Source organism: Neodiprion virginianus, chromosome 4 (genome assembly GCF_021901495.1).
Source record: "Neodiprion virginianus isolate iyNeoVirg1 chromosome 4, iyNeoVirg1.1, whole genome shotgun sequence".
Taxonomy (NCBI): Eukaryota; Metazoa; Arthropoda; class Insecta; order Hymenoptera; family Diprionidae; genus Neodiprion; species Neodiprion virginianus.
The window spans coordinates 14925636-14934324 of NC_060880.1; the positions used below are offsets into that span (position 1 = coordinate 14925636).

The 8689-nt window shown below is 43.1% G+C and overlaps 1 protein-coding gene and 1 long non-coding RNA gene across 4 annotated transcripts in view; one reads left to right on the forward strand and one right to left on the reverse strand.

Moving 5' to 3' along the window:
• The window catches only part of LOC124302387 (low-density lipoprotein receptor class A domain-containing protein 4-like), a 68027-nt gene extending 64274 nt beyond the window's left edge, over nt 1-3753 (reverse strand). The window contains exons 1-2 of one of the 3 annotated variants that reach the window (XM_046758534.1): nt 3737-3753; nt 1627-1930 (exon numbers count right to left, since the gene is read on the reverse strand). The gene's annotated coding sequence lies outside the window, so the exon portion shown is untranslated. Of the gene's footprint in view, nt 1-1626; nt 2778-3376; nt 3453-3736 lie in introns of those variants that run through there. The other 2 variants (XM_046758532.1, XM_046758533.1) reach the window with 2 other exon arrangements.
• On the forward strand, nt 3731-5256 carry LOC124302392 (uncharacterized). The gene is made up of 3 exons (XR_006907693.1): nt 3731-4452; nt 4517-4872; nt 5068-5256. It is a non-coding gene; the product is annotated as an uncharacterized LOC124302392 (long non-coding RNA).
• Nucleotides 5257-8689: the final 3433 nt, after the last annotated feature.

An 8689-nucleotide genomic window follows, 5' to 3' on the forward strand; every position in this document is an offset into this window, starting at 1 on the left:
CTCGATAACTTTCGAAGGCTAATTCGATCGTAACGATTATGGATGCTACCTGCAAATATACGTATAAAATGAAACATTAAATTCCTCCGATTTATTTCGCGGAGTTGAAGAAACCGAGAAAAATAACAATTTCCCCGACGACACACTTGGCATAGTGTTTTAACATTATAATTCCTGCAAACGCTTTTATACAGAACTTCGTCGTTCCTCGTGGTGTTGTTTGGTTTTATTTATTTACTTTATTTTCATTCTTTTCCTCCCATTCCCTTACCGCCCTTCCCGACCCCGAAACATTTTTCTCCGACGTGGGATCAAGTAAGACGTATTATTTTCCCGCCGACATCCCGTCGGTTCGTATAAATACAATTACAAAGTGTTAGTATGTGGTGCAGCTTATAAGGAGGTAACCACCCTTCCCGTTTCCACTCCTATAACCTCTTCGCGCCACAACTTCTCCCTTTCGAGCACCGTCTCGGCACGAGATCTAAAATAAGATTTTCCCCCGTAAAAATGCCTAGTCTGGTCTGGCACATACGTACACATATACCTACGTACACACATATCTAATTCGTTGTTTTCCTCCCGCGTTTTTTCCCTTCCCCCATCCCCATCCCTGTCAGCTATCAACACAGCCCTGAGATCTCCGTGAAAACGTAACGGGTGTGCATGATGCGGCATTCGCTGCAGAGCGTCTCTAAACGGTAAATTAAAAAAAAATACGAAAAAAAGGAATAAATTCACCGCTAAATACAGAGACGTGAAGCCCTCGCGTTTCAAATAATTTCGTTCTTTACACAAGCCCGCTGATACAATGTACGCCGTTCTTGTGCGGATTGACGTAAAATAAAATGAAGTGGAGCGCACGCATTGCTGCATGTCTATCTCGGGAACCGTGGCAAGTGACCAAGTACCCTTCCCTTCCTCCTCCTCCTCCCCCCCTCTTAGCGACGACATTGTTTTCCATCCCTACACTACTTTCGCGATTTATCATCATCCGGCCGAAAATAAGAAGAGCGGGATCGTGAGTCATAAGAGGAACGAATTGTTCTTGACTTTACTGCGTGGAGCAGAGATGGTTCTTAAATTCGTTTCTTGATCTCCCTTTCGTTATACCCTCCCTCAGCTGTACGATAGGCCGATGGGGTTTCATGGGTATAAGGAGGATATCCTGAGTGATCGCTGTCACAAATATTCTACGTTAAGACGAGATTTTTATCCTTGTTCCATTTCACTAATTTCCAGGTGCGTTTAGTGACTGGCATAAGCAATTGACAATAATAGTTACATAGTGTTTTTTTCACGTTCTATTTTGAGTAATTGAAATTCCAATCGTACAAATCATGACAGACAACCGAGTCTCCCCGCACGTGTATCATCCACGCCACAAGTTTCTTTCTATCTATCTTGCATCTCGCTGAAAAATTTCAATGCTGGAAAAAATTTCATACATCTCCTTGATTCTGTTGTTATCGTTCGTTACAAATTTCAAATTTCGCTTAAGATATCCTATGAGATCGCGTAAAAAAAAAAATAAAAAAAAAAAAAACAACTCCGCAAGTGTTTCACACGCGTGAATTAATAAGCTAAAAGAAGAATCGAATCATGGAAACATTGTCGTGGTCTTACCAGTAGTTGGTCGACAATATCCGCACAATTTCCGAGAAGATCGATGGTTGATCGATGGATTGATCGATCGACGTTCAACAGGCGACTTTCCGCGGGCTATGGGCGTAGCTAAGATTTTCAGCGCCTTTTCAAACGCTTTCCCATCCTTTCCTCGTCTGCCCTCTAACTTTTCAAATTTCACTTTGTCCCTCTTTCTCTCTGCCCGTTTTTTTGTCTCCCAGTTTCATCCAGCCGGCAGTGTTCTTCGATACTGTTTCAGCAGCAGTATCTGCAGCAAGAAGGGCAGGGGGAGGGATATTCGGATCTACGATCGAGAGTATAGGCGACGGTGAGAGGGAACAAGGATAGGGAAGGGGAAGAGGGGTGGTAAGGAAATAGAGGAATGGTATAATCAAAGAAGACGAATGAATATATACATATCTATAATCTCGTATGTAGGGTACAGGAAGCAGGAGCGAGGGGCTCGTTCGCGTGATAAAAAGAAAGAACGAACTCCGCTGTTACGAAGCCGAAGGTAGCAGCCAGAGTTAACAACCAAACGTGTTAAGCTTTTTGGAAATAGAGAAATGCGGTTTAATTTTACCCTCATAATTTTATAAAACTATTGGGGGTTCAAGGTTTTGCGGAAAATCTCGACTTTCGGACTTTACTATCTCGTTCGAGTGAACATTAGAACGTTTGGCTGCTAATTCTGGCTTCTAGCTTCCGCCTCGTACGGCTTTTCGGCGTAACTATTATAATGATACGGAAACGTGTTCGATATTATTCATTTTGAGGTTAAGTTCGCTCGCAGTTTAGTTGTAGGTACGTGTTTGTATCTCGAATACTCGTCTAGGCGTGTCCCAGCATCCACTGGCCCAATAATAAACGCGGGACAAACGAGACGACGCGGCAGAAGGGAAACAAAGCAACGCAAGTATCAAAGTACAAATCACAAGTACGATACGTAGTTAAATCGTCGGTGAATTATGGTACACAGTTAAGAGGGTACGATACCCGTGACGGTGGTTGTAAATGTAAAAAATGTATAAATATATGGATATATATGTCGGTGTAAATCGAGTTTAGGTCGCCGAAATCGGCCCAGTCATAGTCGATGCGACGTTGCATTATCGGATGAGATAAAATTCAGCATGTAAGCAACACACGTATGTACATATAAAAATTCTCTATACCCCCGAGACTAATTCTCTCGGTTTTAAGTCGACGAAGAAGATAAAAATGCGCCAGGCACGCGCCCGCGAGGCGTTCTATATTTGAATGAAACCGGCGGCATACGGTTGGCGGCAGCAGCGGCAGCGGCAGCAGCAGCGGCACCAACGGTAGCAACACTACCTAGTATAACACCAAGAAAAGTACACATACAACACGTGTACGGTATAACAGAGGAAAGCGATAAAGGGGGAGCCAGAGGCGACGGAAGGAAACTCTGAGGCGAATAGCGCACGGAAGATAGTTATATATGCATAAGTAGGCGAGATTTTAGTTCTGCTAGTGTTTCACCGACGGCGTTTGGCGACGATGGCGGAGGCAGGGGGGGGCGCGGCGGGGGGGGGGGGGGGAGGAAGAAGAGCAAGGGGGTAAGAAAATGGGCAGCGTGCGCGGTTAATTGAGCGAGTCGGTGTTTCCGTATCGTTCCGCGTTCGCGATATATCAGCGCGGATAAGAGAAATCTACGACAATCACGCGAATATTAATCGCGTTTCAACCAGGGCCGAGCTTCCTGCCCCAGCTTCGTGGCGCAGCTCACCGTTCGCGCATCAATCGGTAGACGCGCCCGCCGCGACGAGCCGGAGACGGCCATACTGGGATCAGCAACTCGCGTCGCGCCGAGCTGCCTGCTTCCTTCGGCCGCCGCGGGCCGCCGCTGTGCTGCCGCTGCTGCTGCTGCTGCTGTCTGCCGACGGGCGACGACGACGACGACTGACCGACGGGGCCGAGGGGAGAGGTAGGATCGTCGCCGACGGCGGAGACTTTAGACAACATTCCCTCGGTCCGTCGACGACGAACGAACGAACGAACGAACGAACGAACGAACGAACGAACGAACGAACGAACGAACGAACGAACGAACGAACGAACGAACGAACGAACGAACGGACGGACGGACGTCGAACAACGACGAAGGGTGTATTCCGAAATACACTTCCAGTACTGCCGACCGTGACGTCACGCAGTCAACTGCGAACTGCGTTCCGTCTTTACTTCGGGTTGCCAGTCACAGTAAAATCGGAACGCTACACCGAGGACGCGGCCATCTCTCGAGTACTGCGACTGCCTCACGTTCCAGACCGCAGTAGTCGCAGTCAACAACGTCACAGATATCATGACGTCACTGACTGGCGGCAGTAAGCTGTCGCGCGATTTCGGAACGCGGTTGCCAGTACCTGCAGTATCGGGAGTACATTTCGGAATACACCCGAAGAGAACGGCGGTAATCGCGCTGCGTGCGACGCGCGGTTTCGTAAGGAGGAATCGGGACGGTTGCATCTTGTCTCTGCGGTAGGTGGAAATAAATTGGGTATAACCTGCGACGTCGGCGAGTTGGTTCTGGTCGTAGTACTCGGGTCTGATGGTTCGGTGGCACTGCGGTGCAGCCGGCGGTGTAGGATTAATCCTGAACTGTGGACGGAGGGAGAGGCGGGAGTATTAACGACCCCTTCGTTTACCTACCGCAATTCAACAATTGACAAACTGTAGCTAGGCTCTGGCCGCGCGTATCCGTGTGTTTGTGTATGTATGTACAAAGCGCGCTTCGCGCCCCCTGCAAAACTACTCGAGCCCGTTTCGAACTGTACTGTATACAAAGGGCACTAATCTTACCCGGTCTGTTGGAATTATCGTGTGTTGTCCTCACCCCTTATGATTATGATTATGATTATGATTATAGTTATGATTATGGCTACGAGGACGAGTGTCTATCTTTCTCTCGTTCCTTGATCAGCGGAGTCGAGTGATGTCACGAAGCCGCGTGTTCTGTTCGAGGAATGAAAATGAAGATAAATCCTCGACTCGGGAGTTGGCTGACAATGAGGTATAACCGATATGCGCTTGGAACGTATCATCGAGTCGTTGTACGGAGATTTATCGATTTGAAAAGTTCAAATTTTAGGGCAGAGTCTTGCGTGTTGTTTTCGAAAAATCAATTTTCTAAAAACTACAGATTTTTGTAGTAAATATGGAAGAAAATGAAAGTTACAAGGAAACTGAAGATTTAATATACGGAGCAGGCATCGCTAACTATGGGTAGGAGGCTATTTTTTGCAGTTTTTTGTATATTTTTGGAAAAATAGTAAATCGCGTTTATCTTGAAACAACACCTTTTGGCCTGGCTGACATTTTACAAAAAAAAAAAAAAGGTGCACCTATCAAGCGGAAATTTTGCTTCAGGAGATAGCGACAAGTTTACTTTTTAATAAACTCTTTGTTTTGTTTTTTCAGACGCTTTAAAGTCAAGATATCGTGTCAGCCAGATTTAAATAGGGTCAACTTCAAGCGGCCATACCAGCGAGATTTACCATCGAAAACGAACAAAGAAATCGTCCGCATTACGTTATTACTCTCTCTCTCATGTGTAAAAAATTTGGACTTATTAAATAGATTTTACTATGAAAAGTGAAAAAAAATAAAATTATTGAGCCTGAGATCACCCCCTTAACAGTTATTTTGGTATATCCTTCGAATAGTGTACTTTATTCAATCGCCGTTTCTATATTTGGCGTTTATCAAACCTGTACACAGCGGGCGAAGAAGGAGAGAATGTGAGAAAAATCGAATATGTTCTTGAATAAGAAAAGGTCTTTCGTCGGTACGTTGTGCGGACAAACGACTTATACTATACCGGTTGTAAAGTATAGTACAGGATGTATTTGTACGTGTAGGCAGGCAAACGCTGAAAAGATAATTTTCATCCCATGCAACAGAAGCAATGAATATAATTGAATGAAATTCACTGCACGACGACCGGTCTTTACTTACATGCGACTAGGACCCAGACGGGAGCATTTATATACAAAAGCATGTACCTTACATGCGTATAATTATCCTGAGGCTATACATGCAAACGGGCTAGGTGGGTGCAATTACCCGACCAACTGTAACGCGTAATCCCCGAGCGATGAATGTTTCAAGCAGGTTTATCTCGCGATTTTAGAATGCAGTGTATGAGTAGATCTTGCATGTACAACGCTGTCGTTTCTATATTTCTACAGTACAAGTCCGGGGACCATAGACCAGACGGAAAATCAAAGATACGAGGACGGATTTCTTGCGAATTGCCTCGTCTGTCTGTCTTTTTCACAGAGTTACATAGGCCAGTACATAAAGCCTACGCGACTCGTTACGCGATACCCTTAGACTTGAGAGGGTATTCCAAGGTCGTCTGCGGTACTCCTGCACCCTCTAACGATGAATTCATAGATCAACGAAAAACTTATGCAAACTTGATGTATTGTCCTCTCCCCTCCTTGGCGTTTTCTCTCTTCGGAATACTTTTTCCTTCACCTGACGACCGACGCGAGCGAAGCGTATAATAATAACTGCAGCGGTACGTTGTGGCAATTACAACATATTTCGTTAATGCCCGAGCGAAGAAAAGGAACGCAGTATGGTAAAACCATCGACACGCGACTTGGAATAGTATACTAAGACTTGAAGTATTAGTATGCCCACTACTGTTTTTTAACGTTACACCGAGAGATATTTTTAGTTTCGGTTAACGCTCAGTCCTTAACTATTTTCATTTTTTACCACAATCGAAAAATATAGTCCTAGATACAAAATGAAAATTAATTTTCTACCTACTACCGGAAAGTCTAGCATCCGTTACTATTCTTTCTCATTATCATCACTGTTACTATATTTTCTTGCAACTGTTGCGAAAATTTAATGCTTGTGCAACGATAAGTTGACGTCAAAGCCTTATTTGAATAAAAAGGTAGAGTAAACCGAACAAACTGATTTTGCGTTGCAATTATCAAAAAATTATCGACGATAGCGCAAAATGGTTACGCGTGCCTCGTTTTACGTAATCCCAGCAATGTTCAAACAGTTTTTTTTTAACGATACCTGTTTTACTGAATTTTTCAAATGAAATTTTTCTGAGTGTAGCTAAGGCTTTTTGAAAAGTTTATTGGGAAATCGATTCGTTACTTGGGAATGGTAAAAATGCGCTTTACAGTCACATCTTGATCTATTTATTCATACTTTATTGAATATTAATTATTAATACACATTTTGGGTAGAACGTGAATTTATTATTCATTGAGTATTAAATACATTATATATTATCTTTCTTTTGAATTGCATGCAATAAACGTTATATTTGCTAAGATATTATTATTGAGCTATTCGTGTATTATTGAGAGGAGTAGGCATTGAAAAAATTCGAAATTGTTCGTTTTTTTCAAAAAGTTTTTATTCTATTATTACAATCTCTTCCAAACATTTGGGCGCGCGAAAAACTGAAAAATTCCCAACTTTGAACTCAGGTGGACTAGAAAAGTTTTGACGGGTGAAAATGTGTTAAAAATTCAATTCGCCTTTTATAAACTACTGAAAAAACATGCGAAATTTTCATTATTTCTAAGTTTGTTGTCTCATTTTTGTCGGTGAAAATTAGTGGTATACGAAAAAAGATTTGTTTAACAATAAAGCAAGATATGAAGTTTCGGTGTGGTGCACATTAACAGGCGTTTTTCTTTAAACAACGCTTATCAGTAGTTTTGCCACGATAACTCCAAATTTGTTTTTATTTTTGTTATTACAACAAATGTCATTTATTTTTCGACTTTTTTTTTCGATTTTGTCCGAAAACTCTTCAACTCTTGTGTCTTTTCAAAAACTTTAGGTTCAGTCTGTATAGTAACATTCCCTGAAGAAAATGGCGCTTGGAAATTGTCGAAAACTCTAACCGTTCACTCGAAATCGTGGCAATAGGGGAGCGGCGCACGAGACGCGTGGACTTCTTTATCCGCCAATATCTCCCTTAAATATTTATATTTTTTAAACCCTAACCACCGACTTTCATAGCCAAAACTCCAATGAAAACGTTGCAAAACGTTACAAAATGTATGTATGTTGTTTCAGTTCTTCACAAAAGCCACTTGAATCTCATCCCGTTTTCGGCCTATTTTCGCTGCCTACTTCCCTTAACACCTGACCTTTTATAGAAAATTGTTTATTATTCTCAAGCATGCGGCGTGTCGGCTTTGAGCACGCACATGGAATTTCCTACGTTAGCTAACGCCCGCCTGGAAAGTCTACTACTACAGGGTAACGTTTGATAACGTTTCTCCGAATGGCCTAACTCTGTTTAGCGTTAGCTAATACTCGGAACGGCCCCATAATTTTCGGATGTTCCACACCTACAGTTCTTGATGGATCGTACTTCACGGTGTACGTGTCACCGATATCCATTGCAGTATCGGCTCGTTGTTGCGTTGTTGCAAAGAGTAAAACCGTAAATAAAAATAATCAGAAACATGGATAATGCGCACAGCGTAACGTTAACGATAGGCGGTCAACGACCCTGTCGCTGCAGCGGTCTCGGAGTGCAAGACACAGAGAGAGGTTGCATACTCCTTTCTTCGCATGCTTGTCATTAGCTTACTCCCACGTGCATGTGTATGTGATCGGCATGAGCTGTACATATCGCGCGGTATCGCGTGTCACAGACCTAGGACAGACGTCTGACGCTGGTTTGTTGTTGTTTAATTCGAATTCGGGCACATCGCAGCCGCGGCAGGAGATTATTGCGTTCAAACAAACGCCTGATAAACACGAAGGCTTGAAAAGTGTCGCCGAACTTAATCTGTACGTAAGTTACATTTAACCGAGTGAAAAAATGTTTAAGCAGCCGGACGATTCACGTTATTCTACAATTCGATCGTTGAAAAATTCATATCGCTTGCCCGATTATTACGAACAATAACTCATTTTGTTTTTTAATGAATTCTTCAATCAGTCGTATTAGCAATGAACGATCCGTAAATTATAACCGTTGCATATACTGCTCGTTTTTTTTTTCGTTCTGTAGATCTGTAGGTATGTAATTCATATTTGA